At 42.3% G+C, this 27,776-nt stretch overlaps 1 long non-coding RNA gene across 9 annotated transcripts in view; it reads right to left on the minus strand.

Annotated features, from left to right (window-relative positions):
- The window catches only part of LOC103352282 (uncharacterized), a 387,286-nt gene that overhangs the window by 135,857 nt on the left and 223,653 nt on the right, over positions 1–27,776 (minus strand). For all 9 annotated transcript variants that reach the window (XR_011382482.1, XR_011382480.1, XR_011382478.1 and 6 more), the window contains one exon: positions 25,425–25,508. This is a non-coding gene — a long non-coding RNA (uncharacterized lncRNA). The remainder of the gene's footprint in view (positions 1–25,424; positions 25,509–27,776) is intronic.

The following is a 27,776-nucleotide window of genomic DNA, read 5'->3' on the forward strand; positions in this document are numbered from 1 at the left end:
CACCCCATGGGAGACCAGGAGAAACACCTGGCTCCTGCCATCGGATCAGCGCGGTGCGCTGGCCCCCGCAGCGCGCTGGCCGCGGCGGCCATTGGAGGGTGAACCAACGGCAAAGGAAGACCTTTCTCTCTGTCTCTCTCTCTCACTGTCCACTCTGCCTGTCAAAAAAAAAAAAAAAAAGTGAACTCAGCATTCTCATTCGCTGTCGCTCTCATTCTCGCTCTCTCTCACCCTCTCCCCCCACCCCTACTCTGGGAAAAACCAGCTGTCATACCATGAGGAAACCCAGGCAATTAATGGAGAGGTCCACTTGGCAAGGAATTTGGGTCTTCAACCAAGAGCCATTAAGCACTCAAGGCCTTCTGCCAACACCCACCTGAGTGACTTTGGGAGCAGAGCTGTCCCAAGCCTTGCTTTGGGATAACTGCAGCCCCAACCAGAAGCCTTCATCAGAAACTAGGAGGTTTGTTTTTGTTAAGCTGCTAAATTTTGGGGGTAATTTGTTATGCAACACATCACTGTATTTAATCCCATGCAGACAACCACATGTTTTTAAGAGTTCTAAAATATCCAAACACAGGGGGCTGAGTTGTGACACTAGCCACTACTTCTGCTCACACAAGGCACAGGGAGCAGAATAAAGGCTACAGCCCCCTCTGTGAGGTTCCTTCACCTCCTTCATTTGTCTTGAGCCACACTCACCACCCAAGGACATGCAGCTGTATCCAGTTCCTTTCTCTGCTCCCCCTGGCCTCTTGTCACCTCTCTCTGATACCAAAGCTTCCAGAGCCCTGAACCACAGTCCAATCATAGTGCTTCCCTCCTTGTGGTCTTTCAATAATTCCCCATTTTTTACAAAATAATAACAATTAGAGCCATACATTCTCCCTAACTCTACTAAAGGTAACTTCAGTACTACCTTCCAGCTATTTCCCACATGCTTTCTAAATGAGAAGGGAAAGAAAAGAGTCACATAGGTTTTGTTTGTTTATATTCAGCTGTAAGGTTAGCCCAAAGGAGATCGACAGCATCCCCACTCCAGTGTCAGCCCAGAGGGAAGAGAATGGTACAAGCCTTGATTTCAGCAGGTCTCAGCCTCCCTGAGCATCAGATCTAGGGTAGAAAGAAGTATGAATGTGGTGGGGATGGACAACCACAGGTGTCTCCTGGCAGTGGAATCCTGGCTCCCAGAAACACACGAGGTTCTATCAGACCACAGCCAGAACTGCAGGCTGGACACTGTCGTGCCACATGTCAAAGCCCAGTCAGGTGGGCAGGATCAGCCTGGGACCCAGGCCAGATATCCAGCAAGCTCGGCAAGCCCAAGGGTAGCAGCCCACAGGTGCAGGGATTTAGACAACTGCAAGCACCATCACATCTTTGGCAGCTAAATAAATAGAAAGCCCACCTGCTGTGCACCTGGCTGGGTGAACGCCAGTCCGGGGACTCCGACAGATGGCAGAGCCTGCAGGGAGAAGTTCGTCAGGCACCACTCCTCTCCTGGAACTGCAGCTGGACCCCACTTAGCATTTCTCTGGGGGAGGTCAGCTCCTGTTGGAAATAGCACTCAACCCTTCTGCCGTGAGTTTCTCCTAGCAAAGAGTTATAGGCACAGTTACAGAAGTGATGTCCTCAAGTTCTCCAGCAAGGGAGGGTGCTTCTGCTAGCAAGTGGAGTTGTCCTCTATCACCACTGAAGCCTAGAGCTTCAAGAAATGTAGACTCTGATTTTTTCTCCTTTTTCGATTCCCTCTTTCCCTTTTTCTCTATGTTCCTTGTTTGCTCTGCTTATTCTATTTGTTACTCCCTCTCCTTTTACTCACCTATCTTCCCTTCTTGTCCTCCACTCCCCATAGTTCTCTCAACTCCCTGCTCCACTCCCTCACACTTCACCAAACTGCCTTTCCTGCCACCTTAACTCACAAGTCTCTGCCCTGAGATTCACAGACAAGCAGAGCACCAGTGAGGATGCCCCCACCTTGTCTCATCAAGCTGTGCCAACTCACCCTGAAATGTCCACCTTCCCTTCTCAGAGGTGGCTTCTGCAGGCAAGGCCCGCCTCCACCTAGAAGCTACAGCTCTCTGTGCCCTCCTTACAACCCATTCAGGACCTTGGCTGATGGCTCATTTGCAGAAAGGCAAGAGTGATCCACCATCAGTAAATTATACACAAGTTAGTGCAAGGCAGTAATACGATGACTTCAATGTAGCAAGCCCTGGCTTCCAGTGTTCCTCGTGCCAGTGTTCCTTGGGAGCATTGCTAACCCCCTCTCACCCTCAGTTTCCTAATCTACAGAATGGGTATTATAACATAACCAAGGTTATTGAAGGGCCCAGTGAGATAATAATGTAGGCAGGGACCCACTAGGGTGCCTAGAAACATTCTAAATACTCCGAAATGATCAATCTCTCCAAACAATCTGAAAACTCTACAACAGCAGGTGCCTTAAACTCGAAGATCTCTCTACCTCAGCAGTACAGTAATGTCCAACTATGCTACTGGTGTCAAGGAAAGCTGACAGTACGGTGAGAATCTGAGCAGCGGCGGTGGCACACATTGTGAGGATAGCAGCGTGTGGGGAGGAGGGATCTCACGGATGCACTGTGAGAAAAAACAACCCAAACACACATTAAGGCAAGAACACTTCCCCAGGCGGCAAGCAAACCAAACCAGATATGCTGGCCTAAGACCTCATCTGCCTTTCTTGCATTAGAAACTCTGCAGGTTTCAGAAAACTATGATCTCAACGCCCAGATGTCATTCTCAGGGTCAGCTGCCTGCAGCCCACACAACCCTCAGAGGCGTCCGACCCAGCCAGGGTGGCCTCAGCAGGGCCTCACATTCTGTCAGGCTTTGACTAACACTGCAAGAGCTAACATTTCATAGCTCCGAATCACCTACTCATTCAGATCACTTTTTACTTCCTACTCATTAATTGAGAACTGGACAAAGGAAGCTTAGCGGCACTCCTCATTCTTCAGTTAGGCCAAGCTCCAGGTGAAAGCATTCAGTAAATGCCACGCAGGACCAAAACAGAGCATCTGGAGAGCCAAGGTCTTAAGGGCTGCATTCGAATGCCACCCACATTTCCACTCTGCTCAGTAGCCTACGGTACCTCTGTTTGGACCCCAAAATTGGACTGGAAAGGAGAGAACAGGAAGTTCTAACCTGAGCTGTCCCTGTCATAGTCTTTTATGGCAAAGAATAGCAGGCAGGACTCTAAATGAGTAAGAGGAGGGTGGAATAAGAAATAGACTGGGTTAGTTCTCTCGGGGGGAGGCAAGCTTGAAACCAAGGGCTCTGACTTGGAGCATTTGTTTTTCTATTTAGACACACGGGACCAGAATGCAGGCCCCTACTTCTCTCCTCCTAGTGGTTCCCTTGCCCTTTCGCCACCAAGACACAGTCAGGACCCTCTAGCATCGGCTGCCACTCGTAAGAGCACTGTAGCATGTTAAGCCGCATGCTTCTCACTATTTCCTGCACAACCTGGACTGAGACATTTACCACCTCCTTCTGGAAAGGGCAGTGAATCAGAAAAGAAAATGCCCCAGTTCCTCAACAAGGTGATCAAATGCAAGTGAGTTGAAAACTGGCCTTTTAAATCTCTCACAGAATCACCTGTTTCAGAAGCACAAGAAAGAAAAACAAAAAGACTTCTCCATTTCACCTCCAAAACTCCTCTGTTTCTCTGTAATTTCTTATTTATATAAAGCGAACAAATTTCATGTATTTGATACATATAGATTCAAGAGCCTAATGATACCTCTCACCCTACCCTCCCTCACTCCTTTTTTATTTCTCTTTTAATTTTCAATTTACTTTATAATCACAAGCTTAACCCTCCGTTAAATAAAGAATTCAACAGGGGCTGGTGCAGTGCCACAGAAAGCTAAGGTGCAGCCTGCAGTGTTGGCATCCCATATGGGCACCGGTTCAAGTCAGGGTTGCTCCACTTTTCATCCAGCTCCCGGCTAACGTGCCTGGGAAAGCCCTGAAGATGACTCAAGTGTTTGCAACCCTGTCACCCACAAGGGAGACCCATAAAAAGCTCCTGGCCTTGGCCTGACCCAGCCCTGGTCACTGTGGCCATTTGGGGAGTGAAACAGTGGATGGAAGATCTCTCTGTCTCTTCTTCTCTCTCTATAACTCTGCCTTTCAAATAAATAAGTAAATCTTAAAAAAAAAAAAAACTACAATTACAACAAGTAGTAGTAGAAGCACCACTGCTCCTCGAGAGTATAAAAACAGGGCTATAGACAATAATCAAATCTCAAAATGTTAATTTCACTCACAAACATTACATCAGAGTCATTAACAACCCTCAGGCTCTCTCTCCCAAGACCACCTTAATTAATCTGATTTGGAGCATTTCCCATCCACCAGCAATGCTGAACAATGAGCTAGCTCCAAGCTCCTGAAATGGAAGACCGTATCATTGGCTTCTCCTGCAAAGCCTCAAGGCTCCCTGGTGAAATCGGGGACTTAAATTAGCCTTGTTCTTTTACCCAGGCAATTAATAACACAGTTGGCAGAAAAAAATACACACACGGAGACACAGCTTGTTTGCTAGACTCCAGAGATAGCTGCCAACAACCCTTAATTGAGTCCAACCTACTGGGTTAAGGTGGTTTTGTACAGGATCTGTTGGGTGGGAGCTGAGGGGACCTTGCCAAAGATCTGCTCTCTGAGAAGGAAATCCTGGCTGATGATTTGCATAGGACCAAAACCCCCTGGTGTGTGCACAGAACTTTGTAGTTTACAAAATGTTTCTCAGTTCATAGTTACAGTTCAATATCTCACATTGGCATTTTCCAGGAAAAAAAATGCACAGTGGATATACACAAAACTAATTTGACCTTAAATAGGATCTGATTTCATATAGGATTGGCCAACCCAGTTCTGTAAATTCTAATCTTCTATTAGTCAACTTTCCTCTTGGTCTCTCCATCTTCTTTTAAAAAAAAAATTTATTTTTATTTGAAAGAGTTACACAGAGAGAGGAGAGGCAGAGAGAGAGTGAGAGAGAGAGAGAGGTCTTCCATCCGATGGTTCATTCCCCAATTGGGCACAACAGCTGGAGCTGCACTGATCCAAAGCCAGGAGTCAGGAGTTCTTCTGGGTCTCCCACGTGGGTGCAGGGGCCCAAGGACTTGGGCCATCTTCCACTGCTATCCCAGGCAATAGCAGAAAGTGGAGCAGCCAGGACTTGAACCGGCGCCCATATGGGATGCTGGTGCTTCAGGCCAGGGCGTTAATCCACTGCGCCACAGCGCTGGCCCCTCTCCATCCTTTTTTAACCTCCCAAAACAGTGATACTTCTTTCCACAGGTAATACACACACACACACACACACACACACACACACACTGAAGCCATATCATGATTCCTACTCAATCTGAATTCTATTGTCAAATGGATTCAGTTTAAAATCTTCAGCCAGCCTCTCTGTGCTGATGCTTGGGGAGCCAGGTGATCTGCTTGATTCACAGGCGAAGAGTAAGAGGAGAACCCACAATGTGTCCAACATTCTCTTCCTAAGGAGTGGCCCAGTTCACTTGTTGGCCATTACAAACAGTGCCACAATGAAGATGTTTGTGCATGTCTCTTGGTGACATGTTCAAACAAATGATTCCCTGGACAAGAAGTTAAGTTGCTAAGTCACAGAAAATACCTATTTTCAACTTATTTGGGCATTGACAAATTATCTAAATTGCTTATACCAATTTGTACTTCCAACAGTAATGTATCATTAATCTTTGTCTCTTATCAAATATGTTATCAATCATTTTAATAAGCCTATAGGTAGAAAAAATAATTTTGGCCGGCACCGTGGCTCACGTGGCTAATCCTCCACCTGCAGCGCCAGTACTCCGGGTTCTAGTCCCGATCGGGGTGCCGGATTCTGTCCCGGTTGCTCCTCTTCCAGTCCAGCTCTCTTCTGTGGCCTGGGAGTGCAGTGGAGGATAGCCCAAGTGCTTGGGCTCTGCACCTGCGTGGGAGACCAGGAGGAAGCACCTGGCTCCTGGCTTCGGATTGGCTCAGCGCGCTGGCTGTAGCGGCCATTTGGGGAGTGAACCAACAGAAGGAAGACCTTTCTCTCTGTTTCTCTCTCTCACTGTCTAACTCTGCCTGTCAAAAAAAAAAAAAAAAAAAAAAAAAAAAAAAAAAAAAAAAAAAAAAGAAAGAAAGAAAGAAAGAAAAAATAGATTTCCTTTTTTTAACTTACATTTCATTGATTATTTGAAAGATTGAGGGTATTTTTTCTTTACTTCTTTTTATTCCCATTTGGAATTCCTCCTCTGTGAATTGCCCATTCATATATTCATTTTGCCGATTTGTCTTCAGTTGCATTGTCTTTCTTGACTCATTGATATATAAGTACGTGTTCTGCATAAAACTTCTATTATTATTTCACTTTTCACTTTTTTTATTTTTTTATTTTTTTTCCTTTCAAACTTTTATTTAATGAATATAAATTTCCAAAGTACAGTTTATGGATTACAATGGCTTCCCCCCCATAACGTCCCTCCCACCCGCAACCCTCCCCTTTCCCACTCCCTCTCCCCTTCCATTCACATCAAGATTCATTTTCAATTCTCTTTATATACTGAAGATCGGTTTAGCATACATTAAGTAAAGATTTCAACAGTTTGCTGCCACACAGAAACATAAAGTGAAAAATACTGTTTGAGTACTAGTTATAGCATTAAATCTCAATGTACAGCACACTAAGGACAAAGATCCTACATGAGGAGTAAGTGCACAGTGACTCCTGTTGTTGACTTAACAAATTGACACTCTTGTTTATGGCATCAGTAATCACCCTAGGCTCTTGTCATGAGCTGCCAAGGCTATGGAAGCCCCCTGAGTTCACTGACTCTAACCATATTTAGACAAGGCCATGGTCAAAGTGGAAGTTCTCTCCTCCCTGCAGAGAAAGGTACCTCCTTCTTTGATGACCCATTCTTTCCACTGGGATCTCACTCGTGGAGATCTTTCATTTAGTTTTTTTTTTTTTTTTCCCCAGAGTGTCTTGGCTTTCCATGCCTGAAATAGTCTCATGGGCTTTTCAGCCGGATGCATGCCTTAAGGGCTGATTCTGAGGCCACAGTGCTGTTTAGGACATCTGCTCACTTTTCACTTTTTAAAATATCCTATAAAAGAATATTTTTTAATTTCAAAGCAAGCTGCACTTTATTTAAAAAAGTATATGCCTACTCAATGTCATAATAATATCCTCTTATATTTTCTTCTTAAAGTTGTATATTTCTCCTTTCACAATTTAGTTTTTTTTTTAATTTTATTTTGGGAATAATATGAAATTCATACATAATCCTATGTTTATCTTTATATGTATTTTTAGCCTATAGTGCTAGATACATTAATCAAATAGTGCATGTGTTTTCTGCCATATTAAATGCCACTCATCCTGTGGCAAGCTGGGATTAATGCATAGTTATGTTTCTAAATTCTCAATTCTGTACCATTATTCTATTTGACTTACTCTATGTGAATATCAAACTGTCTTTATAAAGCTTCTTAATAGTTGGTTGTAAAATTTCCAATTTACTCATCTCCTTCAAAATTAATTAGTCTCTTTCTTTTTCCATTAGAATTTTTAGATCAGTACACTGAGTTCCACAAATATTTTGTTGAAATTCTGATTGTAATTTCATTGCTTACAAAAATAATTTGGGGATAAACTTCATTATAATATTAACTCTTTCTATAACTTGGGTCTTCATTGAAGTATTTGGGTTTCATTATTTTATCTCTTTTATCTCTAACTGCATAGTTTTATCTCAATACAAGCATTTTAAAAATAATAGTTTTTCTTCTAATTATTTATTTCCATGTATGGATATGTAATTGACTTTGAGCACTAATATTGTGCCCAGCAACTCTGAAAGCTCTCTTGTTCAAACATTTCTCTGTAAAAATCTCTTGAATTTTCTACACAAGCGTATTTTCTATGGGTAATGTTATTTTGAGTTCATCATTTTTAAATATCACATCTTCAATTTATGTTAAATTGTTGGTCAAAAACAGTTAAATATCATAAAAAATTATGTAGCTCAACCTAATGTTAGCATACTGCCTCAAACTTAGCCTACAGGTGAGAGCATTTGGTCCAATGGGTAAGACACTGATTGGGACACTCCTATCCCATGTCAGAATACCCTGGCTCAAGTCCCAGCTCTGTTCCCAGTTCTAGCTTCCTCACACTCTGGGAGGCAGCAGGTGATGGCTCAAGTACTTGGAATCCTGACATCAATTTAGGAGAACTCGACTGAGTTCTGAACTCCTGGCTTTGGCCTGGCCCAGCACCCACCTGTTGAAGACATTTGGAGAGTAAATCAGTGGATAGAAAAGACCTTTCTCTCTCTGTCTCTTCTTTTTAAATAAAATGAAAGTGGATAAATATTTTTTAGATATTAATACAATATTGAATAGAATTGGAGCACATTCTTGATTAACTTCTGATTTTTAGGCCAATCCTTCTGATATTCTACCATTAAGCATAATAAAATATTATAGGTATTTAGTAGTTACTGCTTTTAGTTTACAGATAGTCACTTCCACTTCTGTTTTAAAATATTTTCAATTATCATTTTATGATTAAAACTACCTCTGGGGGATGGCGCTGTGGTGCAGTAGATTAATTCTCCACCTGCAGTGCTGGCATCCCATATGGGCGCCGGTTCCAGTCCCGGCTGCTTCTCTTCCAATCCAACTCTCTGCTGTGGCCTGGGAAAGTAGTGGAAGATGGCCCAAGTGCTTGGGCACCTGCACCTGTGTGGGAGACCTGTAAGAAACTCCTGGCCATCGCAGCCATTTGGGGAGTGAACCAGAGGATGGAAGACCTTTCTCTCTGTCTCTCCCTCTCTGTCTACTCTACTTGTCAAATAAATAAAATCTTTAAAAAAAAAACTACCTCTGAATTCCTGGGAGTAACTTACACAGCAGGAATATATTTGTGGTATGAAGGTGTCTTCATATTCCCTGTCTCTTCATCCCCCTCCCTCTCTCTCTGATACTTAAACACAAACACACACACACACTCACACACCCCTAGGTTCAGTTCTCTAAGAGTTCACTCAGGATTTTTGACCATAATTAACCTACAATTTTTCTTCTTTGAGCTACCTATGCCTGATTTTGGAGACAAAGTTATAATAATCTCACATAATTAATTGGGATGCTTTCCTTCCTTTTTATTCTCTGAAAATATTTGCAAAAGGATTACCTATTCCTCAAAGGTTTGGAAGAAGATGTCTATAAATAGTATGAATCTATTTTCACTAGCCTTGGGGGTGACTGGGAAAACATTACTATAACTGACTCACCACTTTTATGGGAATTTTCTATTTCTTTATAAATGATTTTATTGGACTATAATTTTCTAGAATTCTTTTATTTTCCCTTAGCACTTCCAAATTTGTCACATGAAGTTATTTGTGGCTCTCACATAAAGGTTTAAAATCCTTCCTGAAAATCCAATAGTAAAAATCAGAACCTGAACCCTAGGACACAAAGTCACAAATGATTCTAGGGAATGTTGTTCTTCCCCAGGGCCCAGGCAGTGATTGTGTTCTTGTTGTCTGTTTGTGTCTGAGTCAGAGGGCATGTAGCTTCTCTCACTGTCTAGCTCCTCAGCCCTCTGCGTCCACTGCCTTATGCAAGGTCTCAGTTCCAACATGTTCATTCTGCACATGGGTGTTAAACCTATGTCCCAGTGTGCTGAGATCTGCAATCTCCTACCACCCACTAAAGCTACAGAGGATCAGTTCCCATCTTTACACATCTGATTTGCAGAAACCTTTTCCGATCTAGTACTTACCAAGTATCTTCTCTTTCCTACAAGCTTAACTCTGCCTTTAAAGGAGAGTTGAAGAATTTCATAGAGCATTTCTCCTAACAAAGGCAGAATTTCAGGCTGGGTGTGTGAGAGGTTGACCAGAAAACAAAGGGTCAGTTGGCTCCTAATGCAGCAGAACCATGGAATCTGAGCATACAGGTCCAGAAAGAAGCTTAAACTCTAAGCAAGTGAAAGGAGCTTCATTGAGGGGAAAAACAATTTTAGCTGAGACTTGATAGATGCATAGGGTTATTTCTACAGAGTAGCAAAGGAGAAAGAAGGCATGCTCAGTTGTAAACAAAGCTTCACCATGTGCATTTAAGGCAAGTTCAAATGACATCTATTGGGGGAAAAAAAGCTAAACAAAAAATAGAGTAGACATGCGTTATGTGAATGAGAAATAGCTGCTGAATCAACGAAAAAGAAACTCGGTGGCCAAGAACTTGCGCCTGAAGCAAGACTTTTTGCAGCTGTGCGCAAACACAGGGTGCCTCACCTCTCACATGCAGAACAACCGGCCCCAAAAGACACTGCTTTTTCAATCTGTGTAATTACTGCTATGATAAGAGGCTGATGGTGAAGTGGCTGTTGGTTAGCTTCAACTGGCCACCCCAGTGTAGCTGAGGAACAAGATGGCCTCAAGCAACTGTCCAATATGTGAGCAACGGTGACCACACAGAGTGCACAAAGCCCAAGGAGAGGTGAGCTCCTCTCGTAAGTTCACAGACACTTATGAAACTTTATCCCCACTCTAGGTACAAGTTCAAGCCAACTTTCCACCTTGCAAAGTGAATAACAGGCATTTTTATTCATGAAACAGATAAAATCTAAAGACCTCAAGTTTTGTAGCTGTAAATGTAGCTTTTACATCTGTGAACAAAGTGATAAAAGGGATGGCCTGTCTTGACTGTTTTCTCACTCTTATTAGGAAGCGCAAATTTATACACACACACACACACACACAGGCATTTTATCTTGTCTTCTCACTTTGGTCCTAAATGAAAGAAAATGATAAAACAATCTGTGAAGTGGTAAGCATTTGGCACACCAGTTAACACACCACTGGGGAGGCTCACATGCCATAGCAGAGTCCTGGGTTCAAGCCCATCCCAGTTCTGCTCCTGTTTCCAGCTTCCAGTTAATGTGCACCTCAGGAGGCAGCAACTGATGGCTCAAGTAGTTGGATCTCTGCCATTCACATGAGACACCCAAATTGAGTTCCTGGCCTCCAACGCACTTCATTTGGGAAATCAACAAGCAGATGATTGACAACTATCTGTCTGATTGTATCTATCCACCTAGATCTCTCTTTGTCTTTCTCACTCTCTCCCTCTCTGCCTTTCAAATAAAGTATAACACATGAATATTTTTGAAATTCTCTGCAAGCAAAAAAATAACTTCTTCAAAAAAAAATCTGTAACTAAAGTTCGTGAAATGGATCCTCTCTGAAAGAGAAATATTACTGGGTGATCCTAGACCGATGAAAGGATTTGGACTTGTTCATAAGAAATAAAACCCAGCCTTTTGAACATTTGTATCCAAGGATTCAAGTGTCAATTACCTGATAAATAGCCACTTAATCACTAACAATGAGCAAGCTGAGCAGTATGGACAAATCTCTCACTAGGGCAAGTGCTGCTGCTTGGGATACCTGCACCCCATACTGGAGTGCTAATGCAAGTCCCAGCTATGTCACTTCTGATGCAACTTCCTGTTAATGCACCTGGGAGGCAGCAGATGGTGGCCCAAGTGCCTGGTCCCCTGCCATCCAACTGGGAGACCTGGACGGAGTTCTGGGCTCCTGGCTTCACACTGACTCAGCCCTGGCTGGGTCATTTTAAGAATGAACCAGCAGATAGAGGATAGAAGATCTCTCTCTCTCTCTCTCTCTCTCTCTCTCTCTCTCTCTCTCTCTCCCCCCCCCCCTCACCCTTTCCCTCTCCCTCTCTCTGTCTCTCTGACTTTCAAGTAGATTAAAATAAATGAACATATTTTTAAAGATTTATTTATATACCTGAGAGGTAGAGTTGCACACACAGAGAGGAAGAGACATAGAGAGAGGTTTTCCATCCACTGGTTCATTACCCAAATGGCTGCAATGGCTGCAGCTGAGCCAGTCCGAAACCAGGAGCTTGGAGCTTCTTCTGGGTCTCCCATGCAGGTGCAGGGGCCCAACGACTTGGGCCATCTTCTACTGCTTTCCCAGGCCATAGCAGAGAGCAAGATGGGAAGAGGAGCAGCCAGGACACGAACTGGTGCCCATATGGAATGTCAGCACTGCAGGCGGAGGTTTAAACTACTATGCCATAGAGCCAGCCTCAAATAAACATATTTTTAAAAATCTTTCACCTTCCCTCCCCTTCACTTGTGACGATATCAGTGAAGTCAGGAAAGAAACAGAGCTGTTCTTGCTAAGCTCTGGAGCCTGCCACCATGTCAGCAGTAGACTCTTCAAGAGAAAATGTGGCTAAAACTTCAAGAGTCCAAATACAGTTTTCTTCTTGGTACATTTTCTATTTTTCCCATAAATTTTTCCTAGAGATCAGGGTTCATTCAAAATCATGTTCAGTCCCTGAGAGAAGTATTTTATGGCAAGGATGAAATTTTTGTTTGTTTCAGGGCTGATGTGGTGCTCGGAAGATTGGTCCTCCACTCACAATGCCAATATCCCATATCAGAACATCAATTCAAGTCCTGGCTGCTCTGCTTGCAATCTAGCTTCCTGCTAATGCACCTGGGAAGGCATCAGAAGGTGGCACTACTGCTTGGGCCCCTGCCACCCAAGTGGAGGCCCAGATGGAGTTCCTGGCTCCTAGCTTTGGCCTGGCCCAGCCCCAGATGTTGGAGCCACTTGGGGAGAAAACCAAAGGGTAGAAAATATCTCTCTCTCTCTCTCTCTCTCTCTCTCTCTCTCCCCCACCTTTCAAATAAATAATTTTTTTAAAAATAATTTTTTTCATTTCACACTTTCCTCCAAAGCAAGAATGTGTTGGTCAGCTTTCCATTGCTACAGCAAAGTACTGGAGGCAACTAACTTTATGAAGAAAAAAGGTCATTTAGCTCATAGCTTTGGAGGGTCAAGTCCAAGACTGTACAGCCCCCTTGTCTGGTGCTTGGTGAGGACAGAGATGGCCGTGGTAGAGTATATGATAAAGAGTAAGGATCATATTGGTGCCAGGAAGAAGAGAAAAGACAGAGCCAAAACTTGGGGTATTTATAAGAACCATTTCATGAAACTACCACCTGAGGGCCCTCAAGGACCTACAGGTCTCCCACTAGTCCCACTCCTAAATACTGTGATTGGATAAAAGCTTCTACTCTCCTAGTACCATTGATCCATATCGTTGAGGTTTAAAGTCCTGCATGACTTCAAGAACAACATTGTATTTAACCCATGTCGGAAAATGAATGGGTACAATCAAGAGAAGAGCTAAGAAGTTGTTGAATTAAGACATTGTACATGGGGCTGGCAAGGTCACACGGCAGGTTATAGTGCCAGATCAAGTCCCAGCTGTTCCACTTCCAATCCAGCTCCCTGCTAATACACCTAGGAAAGCGGCAGATGATGACCCATGTGTTTGGGCCCCCGTCACCCATGTGGGAGACCTGGATGGAGTTCAAGGTTCCTGACTTCAGCCTGCCACATCCCTGGTTGTTGCATCCTTTTGGGGAGTGAAGCAGCTGATAGAAAGATATTCTCTCATTCTCTCTCTCTCTCTCTCTCATCTCTCCCTCTCTCTCAACTGTCTCTTTCTCTCTCTGTAACTCTGCCTTTCAAATAAATGAAGTAAATATTTGTTTAAAAAGACATTGGCCGGCGCTGCAGCTCACTAGGCTAATCCTCCACCTGTGGCGCCAGCACCCTGGGTTCTAGTCCCAGTTGGGGTGCTGGATTCTGTCCCAGTTGCTCCTCTTCCAGTCTAGCTCTCTTCTGTGGCCCAGGAAGGCAATGGAGGATAGCCCAAGTGCTTGGGCCCTGCACCCACATGGGAGACCAGGCTCCTGGCTTCAGATCAGTGTAGCTCTGGCCATGGCGGCCATTTGGGGGGTGAACCAACGGAAGGAAGACCTTTCTCTCTCTCTCTCTCTCTCTCTCTCTCTCACTGTCTAACTCTGCCTGTCAAAAAAAAAAAAGAGAGAGATTGTAGTTTCAAGGAAAGAGATAACAAGACATGGATTCTAGCATTCTATAATTTACTTTAAGCATAATGATGGGCAAGTTAATTAACCTCTCTGAGTTCTTTGTTATAAAATACATCATAATGTGATGTATGTGATCCTATGAAATAATATATTCCAACCGACAAACAGAAGGCAATGTGATCTTAAAGGCAGTGTGGCCCAAAAAGACCTTCCTGAGATCCCCATAGCACTACATCCATTTACTTCCAATGTACATTTTGGGATCCCTTGCTCTGTGCCAGGCACAACACTGGGTCCCAAAGGTAAACTTAACACCATCTCAGCCCTCTCTTTAAAGGTCTGTGACGCTCTGTGATGCTCCCTAACCATGTGTACCAGTGTGTTTCAAAAAGTTCATGGGGGACCAGTACTGTGGTGTAGTGGGCTGGGCCTTCGGCTGCAATGCCAGTATCTCATTTGGGCACTGGTTCCTGTTCTGGTTGCTCCTCTTCTGATCCAGCTCTCTGCTTGTGGCCTGGGAAAACAGTGGAAGATGGCCCAAGTGCTTGGGCCCCTGCATAGGGGGAAGGGGGACCTGGAGGAAGCCCAGCTCCAGCCATTGCGGCCATTTGGGGAGTGAACCAGGCGATGGAAGACCTCTCTCTCTCTCTGTGTCTCTCCCTCTCTCTGTCTGTGACTCACGGAAAATTGGGATTTAAAAATATGCTTGTTTGGTTGGAAAAAATCTGAAAGCCATGTCTGTCATTCGCAATATACATTTTTGAGGTAGAAAGAGCAAAGTGCCTTGCCAGAGCTGCAGATGGTGTACTGAAAGAGTCCAGAAGCATAAAAGGCCCCTTCCAGCTCAGCATCTTCCAAACAATTTCCATCACACTCCAGCCCTAAGGGAAGCTAATAGGTGTTATGTTCAGAAACACATGTGAAATAAATTTGGAGGACACTGGCTGAAAGAAAATACTTAACAGGTTTCTTCTGAGCAGGATTTCTCAGGATTTTTAATATTCACGTGTGCATTATGCATTGCAAAGGGGGAGTAAGGGACTGCCGGTTTTTCTGAAATGATTCACATCTGAAACCCGCCTTGTTGCTCTTTCTGTGTCACGTCGCTCAGGAATCAGTGCTGCAGAGGACAGTTTCCTAGAAGCTGTCTGTGTCACGTATTGCTAGAACGAGACACAAAAAGGAGGGTTGGGCTGGGAGCAAGGCTAGACCTCTGCAGGTCCTTGCCAATGGGAGGCTGGAAAACCACTGAAGAAATTTTAGAAATGAACAATCCTTTAACCAATATCCAAAAAAACACTAGAGAACAAAAAATAAACATTTTGCTCCAATACTCATGGAATACAAATGATGAGGAAAAGGATAACATAGCTTATTATAAAACACAAATATATAAATGTGAAAATATTTAAATATGTATGAAGCAGGTGATGAAATAGAAAATTTTCTAGGAAAAAATGTCTTATCAGACTAATTTCTTAGTGGACAAAAAACTATATAGTCCAATAAACACAGGAGAGAGGAAGGAAAAAAATTGTCAAAGAATTATCAATAAAATTTGTGGTGTATCTAAATACTATTCTATTAAAATTCTCCAAGAAGAAAGAAAATGCTCCAAGTTCTTTTCATAAAACTGGCAAAATATTGACATAAAAATGTTCAAGGTGGTGCAATGGATTAAGCCATCACTTGGGATACCACATCCCATATCACAGCACCTGTTCAAGTCCCTGCTCTGCTCCTGATTTGTAATGTGCACTCCAGAAGGAAGCAAGTGATGACTCTGCCACCCACGTCGGAAACCTGGGTTGAGTTTCCAGGTCCCGGCTTCCAGCTGGCCCTGCCCTGGCTATTGCTGGCATTTGGAAAGTGAAACAGTAAATGGGAGATCTTTATATATCTCTATGTGTCTGTCTGTCTGTCACTCTGTCTCACTCTCTTTGTCTCTTTGCCTTTCAAATAAAATGAAAAAGTTTTAAATGTATAATTAAATACTTACAGAATGAAATATATTTAGCATATAAAATATGCATATATTTAATATAACAATATGTAAGTATAAATGCAATAAACATTTTATTTATATAGCAAAATGACTTTCTAGGAATCATTCATGTCAGTTTTTTTTTTCAATAAAGAAGTACTGGGAAACCTAAAGAAGTTTAAATCCCTCAGAATGTTATAATCCAGAAGCACCTTTAGTTAATAATTTGAAATTCCAAGACACTTCCACTGGGCTACTCTTGCCTCCAAGTTGACAGTGGCATTACATGATAGAAATTGTTTTCCAAACTTCTTTTTAGCCCAGTAAATCTGAAATATCATTCGTTGCAAGAAAGATACATCAACCATCAACCGCATGGCTTCAGTGGCTGCATATCATCCTATCATATGTCTGTATTCTAATCGACTTAACTCATTCTGTCACTGATAACCACTTAGATTGCTCAAGTGTTATAAACACTGCTGCAATGAATAGTTTTGTTCTTTAGAGCTTTGTGAAAGTCTCACCTGTTATAAATATCAAGCTCCAAATCCCAGTGTCTTCTTCAGATTTTAGACCAAGTTATAGAAACCTTTGCAATTCCAGTGACTGTAAATGACTTATTGTAAACAAAAATAAATGACAAACTTGGAAGTAATAACTGCATTGTAAAAGGTTAGCAGTGTTTGTATGTGTTTTCATTAGCGTATTCTCAGGTCACACTTTAGTCAGAGCAAGTGAGGGGATGCTGTGGAAACAAATTCCAATGACTTAGTATAGTAAAAGCTTGTGAGATCTTTTGCCATCATCAATAATATATGTCAAACATGTACTGAAGAGGACTTTGCTTCACAAAGTCACTTGAGGGGCCAGACTGACAGATCCTATGATCTTTTAATGTCAGACCAAGAAATCAACACCTGCCTTCTTGGATCACCATACGAGAGAAAAGTCAGCGTGGGAAACTTACACCTGCCTTCAAACGCTTTGACCAGCAGTGACTGTACTTCACTTCTGCTCAAAGCCCCTGGCTAGAACCTCACTCCGACTAAGCACAAGGGGGCTGGGAAAGAGTGGTCCTCTCGGGCATTCAGAAAGAATTGTGTATAAGCGAGCATTGGAAATCTCTATCAGAATCTTTCTTGTCATCAAGTATTGGACTATAATACCTCCCCTTACTTTCAGTGGATGTGTTCCAAGACCCCCAACAGATGCCTGAAATCATGGATAGTGCTGAACCCTACATACACATGAGAGTACTGCAAAAAGTTTGTGGAACAATGGAATTAAAAGAAATAGTTTTGGTGCAAAAAAATTGAAATCCATGCACAGAGAGGTCTTCATAAAGATCATGAAAAATATGCATTACAAAAAAGCTACTTATGGATTCCAAAAATTTTTCTACCAAAATAATCTTTTAATCCCATTTTCCATTAACTGTTCAAAATACTCGTTTTTCAGACTGGTTGAACACAGCTAATTGAAACTGTGGAAAGACAAACCACAGAGAAGGAGAGACTACTGTAATTCCTCACACACATACACAGAGAGAGAGAGAGAGAGAGAAAGAAAGAGAGAGAGAATACCTTCCTCCCCAAGGGAGAAGACTAAAGCAAGCTCCAGGAACTGAATCCAACCAAATTCTGAGTCTCGGGTGGATGGCGACAGTGTCCCCCTCAAGTCTATCTCCCTAGATCCAGAGGCCTACGAAGCAGCACAGACATGTTATCTGCCTTGCACCTGTATCATCATACAGGAGTGAAATGGGGACAGGTTCACTACAAAAGTTCTCCATTCAGAATGGAGTATGGGAGACAGAGAATCACTGTTCTGCAGCAATTCTGAACTCCAACCAAGGGGACACTGTGGTGTGCAAGAAGAACTGAGATGGGGGTGGGGAGGGTGGTTCCTGATATGCCCTGATCCTACTGTCTGGAAAGAACTCCTGTGTCCTTATTCTGTGACTCCTAGCTTTACCCACTACTTGTTCTTTTTGGCCATATCTGAAGTGGGATTTCTCTTGGACCTGAAATAGTAGCTCAAGCTTTTATTTTCCAAACTGGTCAATCTGATAAAATATTATTCATGCAAAGATACTTTTTCTTCTTTAGAATAGTTTTAGTGTTAACTATTATAAATTATTCTCCTTTTAACCCACATCATTTATAATGGGAAATATTCAAAATAATATAAATGTCCAGTGTGTGTGTGTGTGTGTGTGTGTGTGTGTCTGTGTGTCTGTGTGTGTAAGAGAGAGAGAGGGTGGGTCTGAGAGGGAGTAAGAGAGAAACTTTGCATACTTTAACATGTGTTAAACAACCCTTGGGAGATGAGATCCTGTAGCATGCCACGGTGGAAAGATGGTAGGGGTTGGCCCTACCTTTCACCTTACACAAAAATCCACTCAACATGGATTAAAGACTTAAATCTACGACCTGACACCATCAAATTATTAGAGAGCATTGGAAAAACCCTGCAAGATAGAGGTACCGGCAATGACTTCTTGGAAAACACCCCAGAAGCACAGGCAGTCAAAGCCAAAATTAACATTTGGGATTGCATCAAATTGAGAAGTTTCTGTACTACAAAAGAAACAGTCAGGAAAGTGAAGAGACAACCGACAGAATGGGAAAATATATTTGCAAACTATGCAACTGATAAAGGGTTGATAACCAGAATCTACAAAGAAATCAAGAAACTCCACAAGATCAAAACAAACAACCCACTTAAGAGATGGGCCAAGGACCTCAATAGACATTTTTCAAAAGAGGAAATCCAAAGGGCCAACAGACACATGAAAAAATGTTCAAGATCACTAGCAATCAGGGAAATGCAAATCAAAACCACAATGAGGTTCCACCTCACCCCAGTTAGAATGGCTCACATTCAGAAATCTACCAACAATAGATGCTGGAGAGGATGTGGGGAAAAAGGGACACTAACCCACTGTTGGTGTGAATGCAAACTGGTTAAGCCACTATGGAAGTCAGTCTGGAGATTCCTCAGAAACCTGAATATAACCCTACCATTCAACCCAGCCATCCCACTCCTTGGAATTTACCCAAAGGAAATTAAATTGGCAAACAAAAAAGCTGTCTGCACATTAATGTTTATTGCAGCTCAATTCACAATAGCTAAGACCTGGAACCAACCCAAATGCCCATCAACAGTAGACTGGATAAAGAAATTATAGGACATGTACTCTATAGAATACTATACAGCAGTCAAAAACAACGAAACCCAGTCATTTGCAACAAGATGGAGGAATTTGGAAAACATCATGCTGAGTGAATTAAGCCAGTCCCAAAGGGACAAATATCATATGTTCTCCCTGATTGGCGACAACTAACTGAGCACCAAAGGGGAAACTTGTTGAAGTAAAATGGACACTATGAGAAACACTGACTTGATCAGCTCTTGTCCTGACGGTTGATGTACAATGTAATACTTTATCCATTTTAGTATTTTTTTTTTTGTTCTAGTACCATTGGTTGAACTCTGTAATTAACACACAATTATTCTTAGGTGTTTAAATTTTAACTGAAAAGTGATCCCTGTTAGGAATTTGGAAAACATTATGTTGAGTGAAATAAGCCAATCCCAAAGGGACAAATACCACTTGTTCTCCTTGATAGGTGACAACTAACTAAGCACCAAAAAGGAAACCTGTTAAAGTGAAATGAACACTATGAGAAACGGTGACTTGATCAGCCCTCACCCTGACTGTTGATGAACAGCTTAATATGTTATCCCTCTTAGTATTTTTTTTGTTTGTTCTACTTAATACTTTTGGTTGAATACTGTAATCAATACACAGTTCTTCTTAAGTGCTGAAACTTAACTGAAAAGTGATCGCTGTTAAATATAAGAGTGGGAATAAGAGAGGGAAGAGATGTGCAATTCGGGACATGCTCAAGCTGACTTACCTCAAACGGTAGAGTTAGAAACATACCAGGGGATTCCAATTCAATCCCATCCAGGTGGCATGTACCAATGCCATCTCACTAGTCCCAGTGATCAATTTCTGTTCACAATTGATCGTAATGATAGGACTAAGAACCAAAGGGATCACATAAACAAGAATAGTGTCTGCAAATACTAGCTGATAGAATCAAAAAGGGAGAGAATGATCCAACATGGGAAGTGAGATACACAGCAGACCCATAGAATGGCAGATGTCCTAACAGCACTCTGGCCTCATAATCAGCCCTTAAGGCATGCAGATCCGGCTGAAAAGCCCATGAGACTATTTCAGGCATGGAAAGCCAAGACACTCTGGGGGAAAAAAAAAACTAAATGAAAGATCTCCACGAGTGAGATCCCAGTGGAAAGAATGGGTCATCAAAGAAGGAGGTACCTTTCTCTGAAGGGAGGAGAGAACTTCCACTTTGACCATGGCCTTGTCTAAATATGATCAGAGTCAGTGAACTCAGGGGGCTTCCATAGCCTTGGCAGCTCATGACAAGAGCCTAGGGTGATTACTGATGCCATAAACAAGAGTGTCAATTTGTTAAGTCAACAACAGGAGTCACTGTGCACTTACTCCTCATGTAGGATCTTTGTCCTTAGTGTGCTGTACATTGAGATTTAATGCTATAACTAGTACTCAAACAGTATTTTTCACTTTATGTTTCTGTGTGGGAGCAAACTGTTGAAATCTTTACTTAATGTATGCTAAACTGATCTTCTGTATGTAAAGAGAATCGAAAATGAATCTTGATGTGAATGGAAGGGGAGAGGGAGTGGGAAAGGGGAGGGTTGTGGGTGGGAGGGACGTTATTGGGGGGAAGCCATTGTAATCCATAAGCTGTACTTTGGAAATTTATATTCATTAAAAAAAATTTAAAAAAAAAGAAATAAAATTGATCTACCATATTAAAAAAAAAAGATGGTAGGGGTTGGATTTGGAAGTACCCCACACCCCTACTCCATTCCAATTTCACTTTCTTTACAGTAGAACATAGCAGAAAATTCCAGAAATAAACTCCTAAGCTTTGAACTGTGCACCATGGTGAGTACCATGATAAAAATCTCAAAGCCTCCCACTCCATCCAGCTTGAAATGTGTCCACACAGTCCATGCTGTCTACCTGTTAGTCACTCAGTAGCCAGCTGGATTATCAGATCCGGTCTCTCAGCTCACTGTAATTTGGTTCAAATAACCCTCACTTATTCTGGCAACTTAGATGTGCTGAATAGAAGCCATAAAGTACTTTCTCTAAGTGAAAAGGTGAACACTCTCACCTCACAAAAAGAAAAATAATTCTATACTGAAGTTCCTAAGATGGACACTACAATGAGATATTTGGAGAGAGACAGCAGTTTCATGTACTTTTTATCATGGTATGTTGTTGTAGTCTATAGTCAGATACTATTGCTAATCTCTTATGGTGCGTAAGTGATACATTAAACCGTGTCATAGGTCTGGATGTGATAAATAAAGGGGTCAGTGCCATCTTCACTTTCAGACTCCACTGGAGGGTCTTGTAATTCACCCCCCATGGATAAGGGGGAGATATCACAGCTTAAGGTCTATGCTTAACAATAGCATTATCGTTACATATTCTCTTCACCTCTGAAAGATTCTATTTTTCTCCCCTATATGATGATGTCAAGTGATAATACCTACTTGACAGGAGTTTTGTGAGAAGCAGATGAGATGATGCAGTTGAAAACAGTTTACAATCTGCAAATCATTTTACTTAAGGATTTAGTTCTAATCTATGCTGTTTCCTAAAGAGATACTACAAGGTTAAGCACTTAGTAGGTACTCCGTAGGTATGAAAAACAAAGGTTTTGGATTATTTTAATAATGCCAAAAATCTAACAAATAAAATCATGTAAAAACCCAGTTCTTGAATTTTCTATGATTGAGTCGCTCCCTCGCCTGCCTCCTGTCACCAGCTCACACTCCTCAGAAAGGTTTCTTTTATGGGTGAAGTCGAACGACAAGCAAAGTGACGGAGCACCGAGTGCACATGAGATCCAGTACAGTAGTGTTTGCTATAAAGTGTAGGTGAAATAAAATATCTATGTGCCACAGACGATTGGGTCTGCCTCAGTCCATTTTCTTACACTCCTGCAAACCCATGAATTGCTCTCAATTCTCGGCTCTCCTGAGCTACAGAGGTTGCCAAACTGATATCCTGTTCCTTCCTTCAGTCAGGACTGAAGATGGAAAAGCCATTTCTTTAATGAAAATTTGGCAAGAAATAGTTTCTTTGTGCCTTCTCCTCCCCCTCAAGTAGTTTCTAGCATTCAGACAAAAAGGGGACTCACTCCTGTCATTTGTCCAAACCAAGATAACTTCAGATGACAGATAATGCACATTTTGCTCTCCAGCAGCAGAGATCCTATCTCACATGTTCTGAAGGAGAAATAACTGAACTGACTTGTGGGAAATCAAAAAAGACTTTCCAACCTCCCAACAGCACCAAAGAAAAATATCTAACTGCAAAACTTGAGCTGTATCATAGGCCGTAGTTGAGGTTCACTTCAAAAGCCATGTATAAACTATCCTAATTTGACTGCCTTTTATAATATTTTTGATATACAATTTGATTCTAAGCCTAGATCTGTCCACCCAAATGTTGGAAAATGGATGACAGCAACTTTTGTCTTGAAAATCAGTATCATTTTTTTGTGTTTTTTTTTTTTTAGTTACTGTTTTTGTTTTGACATCACCTGTAAAAAATAACACAGAGGAGACCAGCATTGTGGCGTAGTAGGTAAAGCTGCTGCCTGCAACACCGGCATCCCACATGGGCAACAGTTTGAGTCCTAGCTGATCCACTGTTGATCCAATTCCACTTTTTATCCAGCTCCAGCCACCAGAGGTGGCTCCTGGTTCCTGGCTTCGGACTAGCTCAGCCCTGCCTGTTGTGGCCATCTCAGGAGTGAACCAACAGACAGAAGATTCCTTCTCTCTCTCTCTCTCTCTCTCTCTCTCTCTCATCTCTCCCACTCTCTGTAACTCTGACTTTCAAATAAATAGAATAAATCTTAAAAAAAAAAAAAACACAGAGATCACCTTTTTACACTGTTCTCACAGGGAGTAACATCTAAAATTACTACATTGTCACAACCAGGATATTCACATTGATGCAACCTACAGATTTTATTTAGGTTTCCCCATTTTTACTGCATGTGTGTATCTATGAGATGCATAGGTTCATGAATCTACTTGCACGGTCAAGAAACCAACCAATTCTATTACAAGTATCCCTGGTTGCCCTTGCCTAGTCCCCTACATCTCTCTTTGGCTCCTGTTACCTTTAGGGTTTGGCTTTTCATTTTCACCTAGAAAAATCCCCTTGACATTGGTCCAGGTTGGAGCATCAACAGTTTGTTCCAGTCTGTTTTCAGAGATATTCTATGGTGTGTATCTAACACAGTTTGCTTAACCTTTCACTCGCAGAAAAACACCTTGATTGTTTCCCATTTGGGGACGTTAAAAATAAAGTTGCTATAAATATCCAGAAGAGGTTTTTATGAAGATAAATGTTCATTTCTCTGGGCTGAATGCCCAAAAGTACAATTTCTGGGTCATGTGGTAATGGCAGGTCAACTTTTATAAAAACAAACTGGAACTATTTCCAGAGTGGATGTAACATGTTGAGTTCCCATCAGCCGGGTAGGAAGGCTGCGGCTTCTCGGCGTCCTGACCAGCTGTCACTGCCGTTGTCCATTGTAAGCACTGTGCAGGTGTGCGGTGACATCCTATTGGGGTTCCCAGCGCTGTTTCCAATGCCTGATGATGCTGATGATTCTGAACGGCTTTTTGTGGATTTATCTGCTCCCTGTTTTTCCCTCCTCACTCCTCTCCTCTTGCCTTCCTATGGAATGTTTGAACATTGTCTAGAAGGCTACCTGGACTCATCTGTCATGTTTTTGCATTCGCTGGTGTGTGTCATCTTGCAGTAGTTGCCCGTGTCTCACAATATGCATACACAATTTTATCATAGTCTATGGGTATCAACATTTTATTGCTTGGATTAAAGTGTGGAAAGCTCACTTTCAACAGTTCACATCACCCACTCTACTATTTTTTTTTTTCAATTTATTTTTTATTTGCTTATTTGAGAGACAAAGAGAGAACTCTCTGTCTAGCTAGTCTCACCTACTAGGCCAAACATCCACTCCCTAATGTACTTTCAAATCTTATAGATTATTTTATTTACCCAAATAACTGGGCTTTCCATTGTTCTTCCTTCCTAATGTCCCCCAAATTCCTTCTTTTATCATTCCTCTCTTTGTGAAGAAACTCCTTGAGCCATTCAAGGAGTGGTTGTGCTGGTAACCCTAACTGTGTCATCTTCTGTTGTTGGGGTAGAAGTTGAGGGACGCAGGGTCTAGATCTCTTCTGCCTGAGGTAGAGGAGTGCTGAGATGCCCTGTACTTGCAGTCTTCCTGTCCCAGGCTCCCCAGCCAGCCCACCCTCCTCTGTTCAGATTCTCTTTTGGTTACTTGTTGCATTATTGCCAGGGCTCGTAGTTGTATGAGAAGCAGGGGTAATGGTTTTATGCCATCTTTACACCTTCTGAGCAACTTTTGAACTAAATCTTAAGTAGGCAATATGTAGAACAATGATGAGTTGCAAAGTATTTAGTTTGTCCCACTCTCTTTTTTAATTTAGTTATGTGTGTGAGCATTTCTTTGTTAAAGAATAACAACATTTAAAAAAATCACAGGGTCCTCACAAAATTCTGTATTTATGGATTTCCTGAGATAATAAAATCTGGAAGGGCCAGAATTGTGGCACAACAGATGAAGACTTTGCCTGGAACACTGGCATTCCATATGAGCACCAGTTCGAGTCCCAACTGCTCTAGTTCTAATCCAGCTCCCTGTAAGTGTACTTGGGAAAGCAGCAGAGGGTGGCTAAAATGCTTGGGCCTCTGCCACCCATGTGGGAGACCCAGATGGAGCTAGGGGCTCTTGGGTTCAACATGGCCCAGCCCTGGCCATTGCTGCCATTTGGGGAGTGAACCAATGAATGGAAGATATATCTTTCTGTCTGTCTGTCTGTCTCTCTCTCTCTCTCTCTCTCCCTGTAAGTGCCTTTTAAAATAAATAAATAATTATTTAACAAATAAATAAATCAAATCTTTCCCCTTTGGCCTGAACCAGGCAATGTCAGCAGAAGAGAAGTGGGAACACCCCTGTGCTGTTACAGCACCTCTAACACTTACCTTTTCTTTAGATCCAGCTTTTTTGGCCATTTAAATCATCAGTCCAGTTCCTTGAGTTAACAAACCTTGACTTAGCTCACTAATGACCACTCACAAACCTTTATAACTGCATTTTACAAACACTTTCCCATAAATTTTTAAAATTTAAACCTCACCATAAAAAACTGTCACTGTTTGACCCTAACTCTAAATGATAGGTTCTATTACTACCATTATATAGCTCAGGAGACTTGGTTGTGACTCACCAAGGTCATGGTGTTGGTCGATGCCAGAGTTGGGATTCAGCCCTTTTTCTTCCTACACCACATCCAGGCCTCTTTATTCACACCCTACAGCAGACAAGACCAAGGAGACATTTCATCAGTGATGCCACAAGTGATAATGCTGCCTTGCTTTGACATGTGAATGCACTTTTTGAAAAGAGACTAATGGACTCCCTTAGCTGTCACTCACTCCCACCTACAACACAGACTTACTTCATCAAACCAATCAAATATGCAAGTGAAACAAAAACTCAAGTCACACTGAGGAAAACCTGAAAATGACCTTGGTAATCAAATAATACTTATTAAACTTCAGCCAGGCCAGCTCTGGCAACTGAGGTTGCTGGGGTGGGTATAAACGAAGCACTACCAATATTCTCCCATACCTACATATTTTAAACCTAGTCTAGGAGACCAGACTGGAACACTTTTAAAAATTCAGAAAAAAAAAGTTTATGTGTGTGTATGTATGTTATTATGTATAGATAATTGTATAGATTTTCACAAAGAAGAATTCTTGGAATGCAGGAAAAGTTGAGACACTTAAGACTTGATTATTTATTCTGCAGTCTCTATTTCCTATAAAAGTATGATCTTTGATAAAACTGCTGGGAGAAGAGAAGGAGCCAGAAGCAGCCCAGAAACACTAGGAATAACATTTCCTGTCCCCAACCCTTCCCGTGTCATTCTTACAAACACAGCAAAATGGCAGCTCTTCCTGAGAGATGGACAAAGAATAAGCCTGGCCCTACAATCATGTGGTAAGAACAAACTAAAACATAAACAATTAGGTAGGCTCAGAGAGATGAGACAGGGGGCACTGCCCTCATAAGGAAGCAAGCCTGCTTGGCCTAAATGAAAGAAAACAGGTGACACAATAGGAGCAGCAAAAATTCAGCAAATACCAAGCCCAGAGGGTATAGTGGTTTTAAATAGTGACCACGAATTCTGGGATACCCCCACCATGCCCACTTCCCTTGAAGCTGGCAGGTCTGCCACAACTTGAACCAACAGAGTATGGCAGTGGGAGAATTGTGACATTCAAGGCTAGGGTACACTGGCCATTATTCCTGGAGCCCTAAGCTGCCATGCTGGATGGGCTGCAGGTGGGCACTCCAGCTGAGAATTCCAGCGGAGCCCAGCCTTGCAGCCATTTTAGCCCAGGTGTCATGGGGCAAGAAGTCTCCAGTCATCCCGGGCCCCGGTTCTTCTAACCTCCCAACTATTGAAGTCTTCCTAGCAGAGGCCTCAGCCATCATGGAACAGAGAAAACCCAATCAGGTGCCATCTCTAAATCCCCAACAGATGGAAGTCAACAGCATATTATTGCGCCTGAGGGAGTGTAAACACAGGAGCACCACACATTGATAAAATCTGACAGTCCTTTATTGCCAGCGGTGGAGAGCGAGTCATGCCCTGAAGAACTCTGGACACAGAAGCTCAAAGCAACACGGTTTATTTAAAGGCAAAAACCACAAGGAGGGGAGGGGGAATACATGGTTGCTAGGAAGTGGGGGGTGGAAATAAGTGGTTACTAGGGTCAGGCTGACCTAAGGCCTATGCGAAACTAATATCAGTTACAATCTTGAAAATAAACAAATTACAATCTTAACATTCATCCAGGTGCAGCCTGTCATAAGCTTGAGCCACCATGCTAGGGAGTTTCTGTCTTCTGCCAAGTGGGATACAGTGTACTGTTAGCTCAAAGTTTCAGACCAAAGTCTCATGGCTGGGGGGAGGGCAGTTCTCAGCATAGAGTTTGGGGTGCTCTAAAATGCAGTCCCTACTGTCAAGGTGTTACTTCAGTATTATTGAAGCTGAGGGTTTCAAGTGGTCCTAGTTAACCAGATTCCTCAGGGGTGATATTTTCCCCTTTGGTCTGGTTCACAACAAAGATGAGTCTTAAGTGTCTCAAGACACTACTTGATGTTCGAGAAGTTTATGCTGGCAGCATCTTACAGGACAGACAGTGAGAGCTAGCCATTGGTACGGACCAGACACAGCCAGGGCTCAGAAGACCACCTGGCCAGGAGGGCCTCCAAACAGAGACAATTCTCAGAAGGTGGGTGTCCTTCCACCTTTCAGTTATAAGCGTTCCTTTTTTTCATAAAGGGAGTTTCACCTTTGTTTTTTTTTTTTTTTCCTAAAGATTTACTTATTTATTTGAGAGGTACAGTTACAGACAGGGAGAGGGAAAGACAGAGGGAAAGGTCTTCTATCCACTGATTCCCTCCACAAATGTCCACAACGACTGGAGCTGGACCTATCCAAAGCCAGGAATCAGGAGCTTCTTCCAGGTCTCCCACACAGTCACAGCGGCCTAGGTACTTGGGC

Source organism: Oryctolagus cuniculus, chromosome 15 (genome assembly GCF_964237555.1).
Source record: "Oryctolagus cuniculus chromosome 15, mOryCun1.1, whole genome shotgun sequence".
Lineage (NCBI taxonomy): Eukaryota > Metazoa > Chordata > Mammalia > Lagomorpha > Leporidae > Oryctolagus > Oryctolagus cuniculus.